The following is a 17,733-nucleotide window of genomic DNA, read 5'->3' on the forward strand; positions in this document are numbered from 1 at the left end:
GCCAGGCCACGTAACGGAACAGCAGCAGCAGCAGCAGCAGCAGCAGCACGCGGCCGAGAGGCCGAGGCTGTAGGGGCCGGGCAGCCAGCCGGCGGCACGCGCCGAGGAAAAGGCCGACTGCCGCAAATGAGGTCTCCGATAGCACGGGCCAGCTGCTGACACGAGACCACCACAGCAACAGACCAAACGTCAGTCCTTTTCACGCCGTGCCTCGCGGCCCGACTGCCATATTCCGAGACCGACTATAGTAAATTTCTTCGAGACAGAAATGCTCCTCCCCGCAAAAGCGGCGCAGAGTTAGACGGCATCGCTCGTGTGAATCTCAACGTGCCCCTCCCTCGCAGTGCATCCTCTGACTCGCGGATGAAGGGCAGCGGGAACACTGCATATTTCCGAAAAGCGTCTGATACTGTGCCCCACTGCTTACTGTTAACGGAACTTCGAGAATACGGAACACATGTGTGTGTGTGTGGCTGGAAGTCTTTTTAAGCAATGCACCGAACCGCCAAAGAAACTGGTATAGGCACGCGTATACAGAGATAAGTAAACAGCCAGGGTACAGCACTGCGATTGGCAATGCCTATGTAATACAACAAGTGTCTGGCGCAGTTGGCAGATCGGTTACTGCTGCTACATTGACAGGTTATCAAGATTTAAGTAAGTTTGAACGTGGCGTTACAGTCGGCGTACCACCGATGGGACACAGCATCTCAGAGGTAGCGATGAAGTGGGGATTTTCCCGTACGACCATTTCACGAGTGTGCCGTGAATATCAGGAATCCGGTAAAACATCAAGTCTCCGACATCGCTGCGATTGGAAAAAGATCCTGCAAAAACGAGACCAACGACGGCTGAAGAGGATCGTTCAACGTGACAGAAGTGCAACCATTCCCCAAATTGCTGCAAATTTCAATGCTGGGCCATCAGCAAGTGTCAGCGTGAGAACCATTCAGCGAAACATCATCGATATGGGTTTTCTGAGCCGAAGGCGCACTCGTCTACCCTCGATTACTGCAAGAAACAAAGCTTTACGCCTCGCCTGGGCCCGTCAACACCGACATTGGATTGTTGATGACTGGAAACATGTTGTTTGGTCGGACGAGTCTCGTTTAAAATTGTATCGAGCGGATGGACTTGTACGGGTATGGAGACAACCTCACGAATGCATGGACTCTGCATGTCAGCAGCGGACTGATCGAGCTGGTGGAGGCTCTGTAATGGTGTGAGGCGTGTGCAGTTAGAGTGATGTGGTACCCCTGATGAGTCTAGGCACGACTCTGACAGGTGACACGTACGTAAGCATCCTGTCTGATCGCTTGCATCCTCTCATGTCCATTGTGCATCCCGTCGGACTTGGGCAATTCCAGCAGGACAATGCGACACCTCACATGTCCAGAGTGGCTCCAGGAACACTGTTCTGAGTTTAAACACTTCCACTGGCCACCAAACTCCCCAGACATGAACATTATGGAGCATATCTGGGATGCCTTGCAACGTCCTTTTCAGAAGAGATCTACGCCCCTCGTACTCTTACGGATCTATGGACAGCCCTGCAGGACTGATGGTGTCAGTTCCCTCCGGCACTACTTCAGACATTAGCTGAGTCCATACCACTCGTGTTGCCGGACTTCTGCGAGCTCGCGTGTGCCCTACATGATATTAGGCAGGTGTTCCACTTTCTTTGGCTCTTCAGTGTATGTACGTGAACGACGTAAGGGATAGGGCGAACACTACTCTGCGACTGTTTGTCGCTGATGCTACAGTGTGCGAGAAAGTGTGGTCGTTGAGCGACTGTAAGACGATTCAGGATGATGTGGACAGAATTTACACTTTGGTGTGACAAATGGCGGCTACCTCTAAATATAGAGAAACGCAAGTTAATGCTACTGAGTAGGACAAACAAAGTCGTAACATTTGTATGCAGCATAAGTGGTGTGCTGCTTGATGCCGTCACGTCTATTGAACATCTATGCGCAACGTCGCAAAGCGATGTGAACTTCGAAGAGCGCATAACGTCGCTAGTACGGATGTGAATGGCCGACCTCGGTTTATTGGAAGAATTATAGGAAACTGTAAAGGCGAACTGTTGTAGGACGCCAGTGTGACCAATCCTTGAGCAGTGGTCGCGTGTTTGGGACGCTCACCAGGTTGGATTAGAGGACGACGTCGAAACAACTCCGAGCTGCGCCAGTAGATCTGTTACCTGAAGTCCCGTCAACACGCGCGTCTTAATCTCAAATGGGAATCCCTGGAGGGAAGATGTTCACTATCGATAAAAACTGAAGCTGACTGGAGATCGGTTCTACTGCCACCAACGCAGACTTCGCGTAATGGGCGCGAAGACTAAGCAAGAGCAATTACGGCTCTCACGGAAGCTTACAGACAGACGCTCCTCTCTCCGTTTGCGAGTGGAGCAGGAAACGAAATAACTGGCAGTCGTGGTGCATGGCGCCCCTCTGCCATGCCCCACCAAGTGGCTTGTACGTGCATGTAGGTGTAGATGGAGAAAGTAAGGAAATACGCAATTTTGCGGTTTAAAAATTGTCGGTGCTATTCGGCCGCAGATTCAAGTCTTCATAAATACCGTGGCTGCATTCCTGGGGCAAACGACTCACACGACGGAAAATCGCACGTCCACGCAAAACTCGATACTCCAAGTCGCTATAAACGGTGTCCCATTTATTTTGTAGACCAGAGATAAATTTTGGCCAGGAGTAAAAGAAAGCAAAATGTGATAAGATTGTGACTTTTATCTACCAGCGGGACATTAATCGACATGAATACCTTAATATGAGATTTTCAATCTGCAGCAGAGTCTGCGCTGATTCGAAACTTCCTGGCAGATTAAAACCGTGTGCCGGACCGAGACTCGAACTCAGGACCTTCGCCTTTCACGGGAAAGTGCTCTACCACTTGTCCGCGAAAGGCAAAGCTCTCGAGTTCGAGTCTCGGTCCGGCACACAGTTATAATCTGCCAAGAAGTTTCATAAATACCTTTCCCTTTCGTCACGAAGATATGAAAAGCAGAACGATTTTTTTTAACAGCACACAACAGTTTTTATCCTTTAACACACTACTTCTTCTTCTCAGAATGTATTTCAAGACGTATGACAGTGTGCTCTTCGCGAAAAGATGACGTTATCAATAACAAAACACGAATGTGACTTTACTTGCCTTGTTCTAGCACACACTACTTGCACCCGAGCTAATGTACATAAATCATTCACCTGCTGTCGTTCGCAGCAAACAAATGGAAGCACAAACAAAATGGCACAGTGGACGTCCAATCAACAGTCTTCTGTTGAAGGTTTCCGAAAATCATCCCCACGGAATTCTTCGTGGACGTGTGCATCGTAATGATGGAACGGGTGACGTGTTACAACGCAACGTACAATGGTTTTAGCGCTGCCGATCTCCTGTTCGAGTTGTCGCGATCCCATGTACAAATTCATTACGACAGAACCGACAACAGTACCCTCTGCAGTTTCGTCTCTCCGGTTGCTGCTTCGACTGCCTTTGGGGCGAAACGTCTCGTTTCCTGAAACGTCACAAGACGAAAAAACATCCGTCGGGAAGGTGGATTCATTTCAGGATGACACTTTCCTATACAGTACTACTGCCTGAAAAGCATTACGACTGTCTACAATCACCCTAAAACAAAGGTAATGGCGAGGCAGTTTTTAATAGACTGCCTTCACTGTACAGTGTTTCGAAGTACAACACTACTGTACAATATTTACCCGTACTGTAACTTAGAAAATATAATTTCGGTTACAGTTCTGCTAACTTACATCCTGCAGGGGCGAGTAGAATTTTTATCATACCTTCGTTGTGCATTATATTCCCGCAAACGTTCAAGTGAAGACGATTGACTGAATGATAACTCTGAATTTTCCTTCTCTTTCCGTTTGTCTGTTGTCAACTAAAGGAGCCTGCCGAACCACGTCAGCACGGGCTGTGTGTTAGTACACGAGAGTCAAAGTTATAGTAAAAAAATATACCTTGCTTTAAAAAAAGGTGTACCGCTGTTCGTATGATTGTAAAGAAGGAAATCGCAAAAAGAAAGTGACGCTATTTAATATCCCCTTAGAAGCTACACGTCGTTTGCTTGATACATGTTTTTTATTTTGCTTCCAGACAGAAAGTTATTTGGGTTGTTGTTGTTGTGGTCTTCAGTCCTGAGACTGGTTTGATGCAGCTCTCCATGTTAATCTATCCTGTTCAAGCTCCTTCATCTCCCAGTACCTACTGCAACCTACATCCTTCTGAATCTGCTTAGTGTATTCATCTCTTGATCTCCCTCTACGATTTTTACCCTCCATGCTGCCCTCCAATGCTAAATTTGTGATCCCTTGATGCCTCAGGATATGTCCTACCAACCGATCCCTTCTTCTAGTCAAGTTGTGCCACAAAATTCTCTTCCCCCCCATTCCTACTCAATACCTCCTCATTAGTTACGTGATCTACCCACCTAATCTTCAACATTCTTCTGTAGCATCACATTTCGAAAGCTTCTATTCTCTTCTTGTCCAAACTATTTATCATCCTTGTTTCACTTCTATACATGGCTACACTCCATACAAATACTTTCAGAAATGACTTCCTGACACTTAAATCTATACTCGATGTTAACAAATTTCTCTTCTTCAGAAACCCTTTCCTTGCCATTGCCAATCTACATTTTATATCCTCTCCGACCATTATCAGTTATTTTGCTACCCAAATAGAAAAAATCCTTTACTACTTTAAGTGTCTCATTTCCTAATCTAATTCCCTCAGCATCACCCAACTTAATTCGACTACATTCCATTATCCTCGTTTTGCTTTTGTTGATGTTCATCTTATATCCTCCATTCAAGACACTGTCCATTCCGTTCAACTGCTCTTCCAAGTCCTTTGCTGTCTTTGACAGAATTACAATGTCATCTGCAAACCTCAAAGTTTTTATTTCTTCTCCCTGGATTTTAATACCTACTCCAAATTTTTCTTTTGTTTCCTTTACTGTTTGCTCAATATTCAGATTGAATAACATCGGGGAGAGGCTACAACCCTGTCTCACTCCCTTCCCAACAACTGCTTCCCTTTCATGCCCCTCGACTCTTATAACTGCCATCTGGTTTCTGTAAAAATTGTAAATAGCCTTTCGCTCCTTGTATTTTACCCCTGCCACCTTTAGAATTTGAAGAAGAGTATTCCAGTCAACATTGTCAAAAGCTTTCCCTAAGTCTACAAATGCTAGAAACGTAGGTTTGCCTTTCCTTAATCTTTCTTCTACGATAAGTGATAAGATCAGTATTGCCTCACGTGTTCCAACATTTCTACGGAATCCAAACTGATCTTCCCCGAGGTCGGCTTCTACCAGTTTTCCCATTCGTCTGTAAATAATTCGCGTTAGTATTTTGCAGCTGTGCCTTATTAAACTGATAGTTCGGTAATTTTCACATCTGTCAACACCTGCTTTCTTTGGGATTGGAATTATTATATTCTTCTTGAAGTCTGAGGGTATTTCTCCTGTCTCATACATCTTGCTCACCAGATGGTAGAGTTTTGTCAGGAATGACTCTCGCAAGGCCGTCAGTAGTTCTAATGGAATGTTGTCTACTCCGGGGGCCTTGTTTCGGCTTAGGTCTTTCAGTGATCTGTCAAACTCTTCACGGAGTATCATATCTCCCATTTCATCTTCATCTACCTCCTCTTCCATTTCCATAATATTCTCCTCAAGTACATCGCCCTTGTATAGACCCTCTATATACTCCTTCCACCTTTCTGCTTTCCCTTTTTTGCTTAGAACTGGGTTTCCATCTGACCTCTTGATATTCATGCAAGTGGTTCTCTTTTCTCCAAAGGTCTCTCTAATTTTCCTGTCGGCAGTATCTATCTTACCCCTCATGAGATAAGCCTCTACATCCTTACATTTGTCCTCTAGCCATGCCTGCTTAGCCATTTTGCATTTCCTGTCGATCTCATTTTTGAGACGTTTGTATTCCTTTTTGCCTGCTTCACTTGCTGCATTTTTGTATTTTCTCCTTTGATCAATTAAATTCTGTTACCCAAGGATGTCTACTAGCCCTTGTCTTTTTACCTACTTGATCCTCTGCTGCCTTCACTATTTCAATCCTCAAAGCTTCCCATTCTTCTTCTACTGTGTTTCTTTCCCCCATTCCTGTCAATTGTTCCCTTATGCTGTCCCTGAAACTCTGTACCTCTGTTTTAGTCAGTTTATCCAGGTCCCATCCCCTTAAATTCCCACCTTTTTGCAATTTCTTCAGTTTTAATCTACAGTTCATAACCAATAGATTGTGGTCAGAGTCCACATCTGCCCCTGGAAATGTCTTACAATTTAAAACCTGGTTCCTAAATCTCTGTCTTACCATTACATAATCTATCTGATACCTTTTAGTATCTCCAGGATTCTTCCATGTATAGAACGTCATTTGGGTGGTCTAGATAAATGGTACATCCTGTATAGTTCACTGCGGAGTCTATTTCGCACTATAAACGGTTGCAGTCTAACCGACTAATAAGAGAATAGAAGCGATTGATAAGTTGTGTTGCTACACACGGTCCAGTCTCATTAACGTGATCATCGCTTACATTCGATTGATTGAATAATTGAGAGGGGTTATGGGACTAAACGGGGTGGTCATCAGTCCCGCGACTCCGAAGGTAGTTACAGAAGGAAGAGGGTTCGCTAAAAGTGGGCGAATCCAGTCAGGGGAGTCAAATTATAAAATAATGAAGATTAAATAGACACGGTAAAAGGCATAAAAGGGGAGACCAAATCTAAAAACTGGAAGAAAAAGGGGTATGTCTTTCCATGGGGGAGTGGTCATGGGGTCCCAGTCGGGAGAAAAACGGTTCAAATGGCTCTGAGCACTATGGGACTTAACATCTGAGGTCATCAGTCCCCTAGAACTTAGAACTACTTAAACCTAACTAACCTAAGGACATCACACGACACCCAGTCATCACGAGGCAGAGAAAATCCCTGACCCCGTCGGGAATCGAACCCGGGAACCCGGGCGCGGGAAGCGAGGACGCTACCGCACGACCTCGAGCTGCGGACCCCAGTCGGGAGAAGATTGGAAAAGAGGTCCCAACAACAACCACCCGCCTACGTTGGACGTCAGCCTGCAGTAACCACTCACAGACGTCTGGTGGCAGCACCAGCAGTGGAGGGTATATAAAGCGTGTCGGAGGAAAACAGTGTAGTCGTTATCTTCATTTGGAAGCAGAGCGATTCATCTGATGCCCAAAAGGGCACGATCACTGGCTTTCGGGCCAAAGGTGGAAACAATTCAACGGCTACGTTTGTGAACTGTTAGCGTGACACCGTGGCTAAAGTACACCGCGCGCGGGAAAATGGAGCTAAACCGCTGCCGAAGCAACTCTGGTGAACCACGGGCCACAGATGACAGGTGTGAACGACGCCTGCGGAGACGTGTGCGGGCGAACAGACGAGCAGCTGTTGAACATCTGACCGCCCAGGTGAAACAAAGGGGCTGCCAACAGTGTCTCGTCAACGACAGTTCGGCCGACGCGCCTGCGCCCCCACAGCCAGCGCTGCGCCTGGTTCACGCACCCGTGCTCTCTGCTGTTCATTGGCGACTAGGGCTGGAATCTGCGCGGCAGTACCTCAGCTGGACGTTCACTGACGAAGAACCACTCCAGTGCGATTTCGCAAGCTCAATCTTTACTATGACTCACTTGAAAGCGTTGCAGTAACAATTATGACAGCAAAAATACTAGCTGCTGATGACTCACCGTGTGCATCAGGAGGGCGACAGAAAATGAGTGTCCGAGATGTACGGAGTTCAGCCTTCTGTGGGATGTACGCTCATGCTCTTAAATTAATGATAATGATGATACACGGTGAAATACCGCTCTGGTGCGCGGTTTGCGGGTTTAAATCACCTCGGGGTATGACAGTGCGGTGCATTTGTCCAGCGGTCGTCGCACGGTGGCGCTGGCATCTGTCCACATACGCAGAGGTGTGTTGGTGCATCTCAGAGTTCGGTGCAGCGAGTAAGTGTGCAGACGTTTTAAGAAGTGCTAATGGTGACTGTGTGTTGAAAATGGCTCAAAGAACACATATTGATGATGTTATGAGGGGTAGAATACTAGGGCGACTGGAGGCTGGTCAAAAACAGCAGGTCGTAGCATGGGCCCTCCGTGTGCCCCGAAGTGTGATCTCAAGATTATGGCAACGATTCCAGCAGACAGGAAACGTGTCCAGGCGCTACAGTACGGGACGTCCACAGAGTACAACACCACAAGAAGACCGATGTCTCACCATCAGTGCCGCCTGCCGGAGTGGACGTGCGGTTCTAGGCGCTACAGTCTGGAACCGAGCGACCGTTACGGTCGCAGGTTCGAATCTTTCCTAGGGCATGGATGTGTGTGAAGTCCTTAGGTTAGTTAGGTTTAATTAGTTCTAAGTTCTAGGGGACTTATGATGTCAGAAGTTGAGTCGCTTAGTGATCAGAGCCATTTGAACCATCAGTGCCCGCAGACGGCCACGGAATACTGTAGGTAGCCTTGCTCGAGACCATAGCGCAGCCACTGGAACAGTTGTCCCCAGGCGCACAGTCTACAGACGACTGAACAGACACGGTTTATTCGCCCAGAGACCTGCAAGGTGCACTCCACTGACCCCTAGAAACAGGAGAACTCGTAAAGCCTGGTGTCAAGAACACAGCACATGGTCATTGGAGCAGTGGTCCCACGTTATGTTCATGGATGAGTGCAGGTATAGTCTGAACAGAGATTCTCGCCGTGTTTTCATCTGGTGTGACCCAGGAACCAGATACTAACCCCTTAATGTCTTTGAAAGGGACATGTATGGCGGTCGTGGTTTGATGGTGTGGGATGGGATTATGATGGGTGCACGTACACCCCTGCATGTCTTTGACAGAGGAACTGTAACAGGTCAGGTGTATCGGGACGTGATTTTGTACCAGTATGTCCGCCTTTTCAGGGGTGCAGTGGGTTCCACCTTCCTCTTGATGGATGATAACGCACGGCCCCACCGAGCTGCCATCGTGCAGGAGTACCTTGAAACAGTAGAATCAGGCGAATGGCCTGCCCGTTCTTCAGACCTAAACCCCATCGAGCACGTCTGGTATGCTCTCGGTCGACGTATCGCTGCACTTCTTAAAACCCCTGGGACACTTCAGGAGGTCCGACAGGCACTGGTGCAAGAATGGGAGGCTATACCCCAGCAGCTGCTCGACCACCTGATCCAGAGTATGCCAACCCGTTGTGGGGCCCGTGTATGTGTGCATAGTGATCATATCCCATATTAATGTAGGGGCACATGCCTAGGAAACGGTGGCGTATTGTAGCACGTGTGTTTCGGGTCATTTTTCTCAATTTATCACAAATACACTTACAGAACTGCGTCGTGTGTGTTCTCTGTGTGCCTATGCTATTAACGCCAGTTTTGTGTAATGCCACGTTATGTGGTACCACATTCTGCAGTTGTCCTTAATTTATGAGCATGAGCGTATATAATACACTTCACGAAATGGAAATAGTCGACATTCAAGAAATGTACAAAACCACTGACTTGCACTTTGAACACCGAATGACAAACGGCGCGCCACAGTGATCACAGAGCCGAACTCTTTGGGAATTACGAATCGTGGAGGGCGGTCAGTTATAAGAGATGAGGGGCACGAAAGGGAAACAGTGGTTGAGAAGGGAGAGAGGCGGGATTGTAGCGTATCCGCGATGTTATTCAATCTGTACATTGAGCATGCAGTAAAGGAAACAAAAGAAAAATTTGGAGTATGAATTAAAGTTCAGGGCGAAGAAAGAAAAACTTTGAGGTTTCCCTATGACATTGTAGTTCTGTCACAGACAACAAAGGCCTTGGGGGAACAGTTGAACGGAATGGAAAGTGTCTTGAAAGCAGGATACAAGATGAAAATCAAAAAACCAAAACGAGGATAATGGAATGTAGTCGAATTAAATCGGGTGATACTCAGGGAATCAGATTAGTAAACGAGACACTAAAAGTAGTAGATAAGATTTGCTATTTGGGGAGAAAAATAACTAATTATGGCCGAAATAGAGATGATATAAAACGTAGACTGGCAACGGCAAGAAAAGCGTTTCTGAAGAAGAGAAATTTATTAACATCGAATATAGATGTATCGGGAAGTCTTTTATGAAAGTATTTGTATGGATTGTCAACGTGTATGGAAATAAAACATAGACGATAAGCAGTTTAGACACGAAGGAAATGGAGACTTATGAAATGCGGTACTACAGAGGAATCCTGAAAGCTAGATGCGTAGATCACGTGACAAATGAGGTGTTACTGAACTGACGACAAAAGAAATTCGTGGCGCAACCTGACTGGAAGAAGGGATCAGTTAATAGGACATATTCTGAAACATCAAGGGATCACCAATTTAGTATTGGTGGGATGGGGGTGGGTGTGGGGGGAGGGGAGGAAAGGGGTGAAATCGTAGAGGGAAACCAAGAGACGAATGCAGTAATCAGATTCAGAAGGACGTATGTTGCAGTAGTCATTCGGAGATGATTAGGCTTGCACAGGATAGAGTAGCATGGAGAGCTGCATCAAACCAGTCTTTAGACTAAAGACAACAAGAACAATAACAACAACATCAACAACAACAACAGCAGCAACGCGGATTGGGACACAGAAGGGTATAGTTACAAACAAATCGAGGCACGCATTGGTGTATAGAGGCTTCGTCTCTGGTCAGTACGATTTTCAATACGTACTACGAATAAGTATTTTCCGTTTTCCTTTTCAATGCGATGGTGTGTCAATACGACTCACCTGTTTCCTAAGCAACTAATGTCATGATATTTGCGGTTACTGGGAAGCAGGACAAGTTGTCCCTACTAAGTGAAAGAGCGCTTTCAGCGGATAGGTAGGCAGACTTCTGCAAACATGGCTAGCGAATGTGGAGATGTACAATGTGAATATCAAGTGAGGAGGAAAACACTATAAATAAATTCCTCAAGAAAAAGGGCAATTTTTATCAATTTCAATTTGTAATGTATAACGTCCGAGCGACCAGTTGCGTCCTGAAGTAACAGTACTTGTAGGTAGGTAAGTGCAATATACACTATGATACGAGAACACAATGTGACAGAACAACTCAATCGGAGTCACTTTGAAAAGTTAATACGCATAATGGAGCCAATTGAGGACTTCTCTTACATGCTCGCTACTGAAAATCTGTACAGGAAACTGTAAAAAGGCATCGAGAATAATTTTGGACCTTGTGCGAATCAGGGTATATTATCTGTCGATATCATTACATGCCGACCTATTCATTATACGCACGAACTGATGAACATATGCTCACTACATCCACATACCGTTCGCTCAAGTGAAATAAGCACAGGTAGCTGGTTGCAATTAAGATTTCCTGCAGTTGTTCCTTCGTCGTTATGTAAATATCATCACAACTATTCCTGTGTGGAAATTGACTTACCGCACCACGAGATCGCAAGGTTTAGCTAAAAATAAGAGAGTTTTAAAATTCTGTGTGTTACCTACTTCGGAATACACTAAAACCACGATCGCGAAATAGGGTAGCACAAATCCCAAGATCATTACACCGCAGTCTATTGTTTCGTTACCAGTTCGGCGCATTAAATAGTTCCAAACTGTAAAACATCTAACTATAGTTCCCAACGATGGATTTACGAAACTTGCAAAATATCTGCCGAAATACCAAGAATAAGCGCCTGGTGACTAAAAATAGACAGCCTGTACACACCCTAAGACAAAAAAAAAAAAAAAAAAAAAAAAAAAAAAACACGAAGGAATTATCCAAATTTGGCGGAAATCGTTAGCTGTCATGTAAATGTACAGACAAACAAATGATTACAATTTCAGAACAAAATTGGATGACGTATTCAAGAGAAAGAGTTTCACGAACTGAGTATGTCAATAGCGCATTGGCTCACCTTTGAACCCTTTTGCAAGCATTTGTTTCGCTTGGCATTGAGTGATACAGTTGTTCGATGTTCTCCTGACAGTTATCGTGCCAAATTCTGTCCGTTTGGCGCGTTAGATGGTAAAACTGCCGAGCTGGTGCGAGGGTTCTGCCAATAATGCTCCAAACGTTCTCAACTGGGGCAAGATCCGGTGACTTTGTTGGCCCCAGGCAGGGTTTGTTACGCACGAAGACAAGCAGTAAAAACTCTTGCCGTGTGCGGTCGGGCATTATCCTTCTGACATGTAAGCCCAGTATGGGTTGCCATGAAGTGAAAGAAAACGGGGCGTGAATATCGTCGACGTAACGTTGCGCTGTATTAATACCGCGGACGACAGTCAAAGATGCCTGCTATGATATGACGTATTCCGCCGTATGGCGGGCGTCTCCAGACAAGTACTCACTAACTGGGGTAGAACTGTGTCCCGTGATGGGACCCTATGCCCAACGAAGTTTATCTGTAGATGTAAATTACATCTACCCGTTTCCATCCCAGTCGGATAATTCCTTCGTGGTGCGTCGTTTTTATTTTTTGTCGTCGAACGCATAACGCCACGCCACAACAATTTTCACTGAAAACCAAACGGAAACCCATTGAATATAGCACATAAAGCTCCGACGAATGTACGGTAAAACGAAAGTAGATAAACTGGATCTTAAGATTTTAAACCTGGCTAAAAAAGCAACTGTTGAAATTCTTCACGATAAAGGATGACAGCCAAAACAGTTGCAGGATAAAAATTTATTAAAATTCTTGACCAAGGTTTCGGTATATATAAATATACCTTCAACAGAAGTAAAAAATCCTGAACAAGAAGACAAATGGCTCTGAGCACTATGGGACTCAACTGCTGAGGTCCCCTAGAACTTAGAACTAGTTAAACCTAACTAACCTAAGGACATCACAAACATCCACGCCCGAGGCAGGATTCGAACCTGCGACCGTAGCGGTCTTGCGGTTCCAGACTGTAGCACCTTTAACCGCACGGCCACTTCGGCCGGCCCTGAACAGGAAGACACTTTCATTAGCAAAACCTTAGCATCAGAAATGAGAAACACTAAAGCTTAAGTAACAGTGAAATTACCAGAGTAATACAGGCACAAAATATTTTAGTTTTAGACTAGTGCCCTCTCCCGTTAGACGTGTTCCATAGCGCAAGCTTCACCTGTCTGACACTAGGACACAGGTAAATTGGTTCCATATTTTCTATTTTACATAAATGTTTTTAAATGGTCTGACATTTTTTATTTATTAAGACAGATGGTTTGAATTAGCACAACTTTTAATAGTTTTGATGCGCTTATGTAGGTAGCCATAGATTTTAATATGCGCGTGTGTCTGGCACATACGACAAGTGCCCTCTCTCGGCGAAACCATCTGCCCTAGTGCTTTCACACTCTTGTCTCGATAGTTCATAGGCGAAATACTGGTGCTAAACTGTTCGCATTGACTCTGTGCCCATAGTGATGTTGTACAAATGGAGAAGGTGTCTTAATTATTGACGACGCCTTTGGCACAATTGTTTCATTAATCTCCATTGCATGATGTAATTTTAGTAAGCAACCAAAAGATTTTGTGCCTGTATTACTCTGGTAATTTCACTGTTACTTAAGCTTTAGTGTTTCTCATTTCTGAGTCCTTGACCCCACAGGTAGCGATCACCTCCCTGTCCTTCTCACCATAACGTCTGCCAACCGCCCCCCTCCGGCCCCGCAACGTGCACCCCCTCCCAAGGTCGTCCATGACTATCGCCGTGCCAACTGGGATGCCTACCGGGACTCCATCTCCACCCAGGTCGAAAGCCACCCTCTTACCTATCGCCATCCTGACGACATCATCCGCGCCTCGTCCTTCCTTCAGACGGTAATTACTGACGCCGTGGAGGCCCATGTTCCTACTAAAACCATCCACCCACACCGTCCCACTCTCCCTCCGCGGGCTGTCCTCCTCCTCCGTGAATCCCGCCGCCTCTATCGCTCCTTCCTCCGCACTCGTGACAGGGATACACTCCAACGCCACCGGCAAATACAGCGACACGTACGGAACCTTATTACAGCAACGAAACGCCGGGACTGGCGCCAGACCTGCACACGACTCAATGCCACCCTCCCTATCAACTCCTCCAAGTACTGGTCTGCCTTCCATCGTCTTACTGGTTCCCTTTCCGCTCCCCACTACCCCCTTCTCCATAACGATCGCCCCCTTCCTGACAACCTCAGTACGGCCAACCACTTCGCTTCCCACCTTTCCGAGGTCTTCTCCATCCCCGATGATCCCCACTTTGATTATTCTCTTTTCCCCACCGTCATGGCACGTGCTGATACCTCAGTCGCTCCACTTGCTCCTAGTCTCCAGTACTTGGGGCAGTTGCCCCCCTCCGACGTCAACACTCCCATCACAGCACAAGACATTAAACTTCTCCTCCAGTCCAAACGCAACACGGCCCCTGGTCACGACTGTGTCACCTACCGTCACCTTCGAGAAAGCCCCTATTCCTTCCTAACTGTCCTCGCCCATCTCTATAATGTCATCCTCTCTACTGGCTTCTACCCTGACCTGTGGAAGACCTCCCGCGTCCTCCTCTTCCTCAAACCCAACAAACCCCCTTCTGCCGCCTCTTCCTATCGTCCCATCTGCCTCACCTCCGTCTTCAGTAAGGTCCTTGAATCCATCCTCTCCCACCGTATCCATCGGCACCTTGCTCAACACCACCTCCTCCCCCTTACCCAGTGTGGCTTCCGACCCTCCTTCTCTGCTGACGACCAACTCCTCAACCTTGTTCACCTTCTGTCCCTCCAGCTCAACTCACGTCGCTCCGCCATTTTTGTTTCCCTTGACCTCCAAAATGCCTATGACCGTGTATGGCATCCCGGTCTCCTCTTTAAACTCCAAACCTACGCCCTGCCTATCAATTTTGTCCATCTGGTCGCTTCCTTCCTCTCGCACCGTCCTTCCTATGTCACCCTCCACAACACCAACTCCCGTATCTTTTATCCCACGGCTGGCGTCCCCCAGGGTTCTGTCCTCTCCCCTCTCCTTTATCTCTTGTATACAGCTGATATGCCCAAGCCACCCCCACCAGTTCACCTTCTCCAATATGCTGATGACACCGCCTTCCTGGCTCTCTATCCTACCCTTCAACGGTCTCAACGTACCCTCCAAACCCACCTTAACCAGTTCACCACTTGGTGTAATCAGTGGCTCCTCCGTCTCAACCCCTCCAAAACCCAGGCAATCATCATAGGCCGTACCACTCGCTCCTTTCGCCTCCAAGATTTCTACCTCACCCTTTATGGTCGTCCTATCCAACTCACCCCCACCCTGAAATACCTTGGCCTCACCCTTGACCGACACCTCACCTGGACCCCTCATCTCCTGACCATCCAGCAGAAAGCCCATTCACGCCTCCGCCTGCTGAAACTCCTGTCCGGCCGGACATGGGGATTGCATCCTTCTACCATCCTCCACACCTACAAATCCCTCATCCGTCCTATCCTCTGTTATGCCAGCGTCGCCTGGATCTCCGCCCCCACCCGCTTTTACAAGGCTCTCCAAATCCTTGAACGCCATGCGCTCCGCCTTGCCTTCCGTATCCGCCTTCCTTCCCCCACACGGCTCCTGTATGAACTGATCCCCTTCCCCCACCTCCTCTTGTTCCTCCAACATCTCCGCATCCTTTACATTGTTCGCAGGCTTGATCCCCCCCACCCTCTGGTTTCCTCCTTCCTCTCCACCCCCCGCCCGTTGCCGCGCCTCTATCGCTGTATCCCTCCCTCTCTCCACCTCCACACCCTCCATCTCCTTCATCAGGGCAATTTCCAACGCCTTCCCCTCCCAGATGACGAACTTCGCCGTGACATATACCCTTCCTTCCAACTATAACCCGGCCTTGTTCCCCCCCCCCCTCCCCAGGGCCCCCTTCTCCTCTTTCTTCCTTCTCCCAGAGCGGATTTTCCTCCATCCCCCCCTCCCCTGAGACCCTGCCCCCCATACTTGCCTCTCTCCTTCCCACATCCCTCCCTACCTGGCCCTCTTCCGAGCGCCCCCCTTTCCCCTCCCCCATCTCTTCCCCTCCCTCCCTTCTTCAGGTCTCCCTCATCTCCTTGAACCTGGCAGATCCTCTGTATTGCTCATCATCAGTGTGCCACGTCAGTGTTGTGTTTCGTGCTGTTTCCCGTGTGCGTCAAGAGGTGTGATTTTAATTGTGTACTGCCTTGAGGTTCGCCGTCAGTGTTACGCTGTGTGCTATGCCATCCGTCAACACCTTTATGCTCCAGTCATACTGTGCCTTGTGTTCTTTTAATCGTCGCAGTGTGTGGCTTTTTGTGTGTGCTACTTTTAAACAGTTTTTTATCTCCATTTTACAGTCACCCCGTTTTTTGTATATTGCCTTCCATGATGTTCTCCCTTTTTATATCTATGTTCGCCTTCTTCTCTCCTTTGCTGTTTTTAAATGTCTTCTCTTGTTTTGTTCTATGTCTTTCGGCTGAAGAGCAGCGCATATGCTGCTGCCAGCCCGCCCCGATGGGGAATTGAAATACAATAAAGAAAAAAAAAAAAAAAAAAAATCATTTCTGACCCTCCTCCCCCGGGCCTCCCCTCCCCTATTCCTCTCCTCCTGCCCCCGACTCCTCAGCCATTGTCATTCTTTTTCTCCCCTCTCCACCACCTCCCCCTTCTACCCCTCTTGGCAGGTCCCCGGACTCGCACACGTTACGTGGACATTCGCGCGCCGGAGGTCGCCGCCATCAGTGTTTTGTGTGTTTAGTGTTTAGTGTTTAGTGTTCACCGTCCCCTCCATCGTTCACCAGTGCCATCATCATCTTCAGTGGTTGTGCGTCGTCTCATCAGCTAGCAGTGTGGATTAGCGACGAGTGTGAACGGCTCCGTGATTGTCTCTATGTGTCCTCTCACTGTTTTTGCTGCTTGTGTCTTCTATGGCTGAAGAGCAGCGTAGTGTGCTGCTGACAGCCTGCCTGTTGCACAGGTTTTAAAATAACAATAAAGTAAAAAAAAAAAATCATTTCTGATGCTAAGGTTTTGCTAATGAAAGTGTCTTCCTGTTCAGGATTTTCTACTTCTGATGAAGGTATATTTATATATACCGAAACCTTGATCAAGAATTGTAATAAATTTTTATCCTGCAACTGTTTTGGTCATCCTTTATCGTGAATAAACTGTATCTTGCATAAGACGAAAATTGATTCCAATTTATATTTGCCAGCGCGGAAAGTAAGAAGAGCTGCAACAAGCAAAAGATGAGGAACCTTTCGTGATTTCTGTAGTTACAAAGCGAGTATTGTACTATTCTGAACAGTGCACGCGTGCTCGCGTCCCTACCGGTCAATGCGATGGATCTTAGAAAACCAACCAAGCAAATCACTGGGCGTATGGGACGCTAAATGAAGCGAAGAAACCTTGAAGCGCACGGGTCACGGAAGAAGCAAATCCCCTTCGGAGGATCCACGGCCCAGCTCAGGTCAGCTCAGCTCGAGAGCAATCACGGGAGTGTGAGGGTGGGCGGCATCGCGCGACCTCATTTCCAGGGGGATTTTTTTACGCCGCGCCACGCCGGTCGGCGGCATTCCAGTGGCCTCTCCTCTCCTCTCCAGCCGGCATCCAGCCTAGGCCACCCCCTCCTCCTGCCTCCAGATCCAACTCCAGCAGCGACCCGCCTCGCGGGCAAGGCCAACCACCTCACCTGGGGCCGGGCCGGACAGGACAGCACAGCACTCCAGAGGAGCGCCG

This window comes from Schistocerca piceifrons, chromosome 9 (assembly GCF_021461385.2).
Source record: "Schistocerca piceifrons isolate TAMUIC-IGC-003096 chromosome 9, iqSchPice1.1, whole genome shotgun sequence".
Taxonomy (NCBI): domain Eukaryota; kingdom Metazoa; phylum Arthropoda; class Insecta; order Orthoptera; family Acrididae; genus Schistocerca; species Schistocerca piceifrons.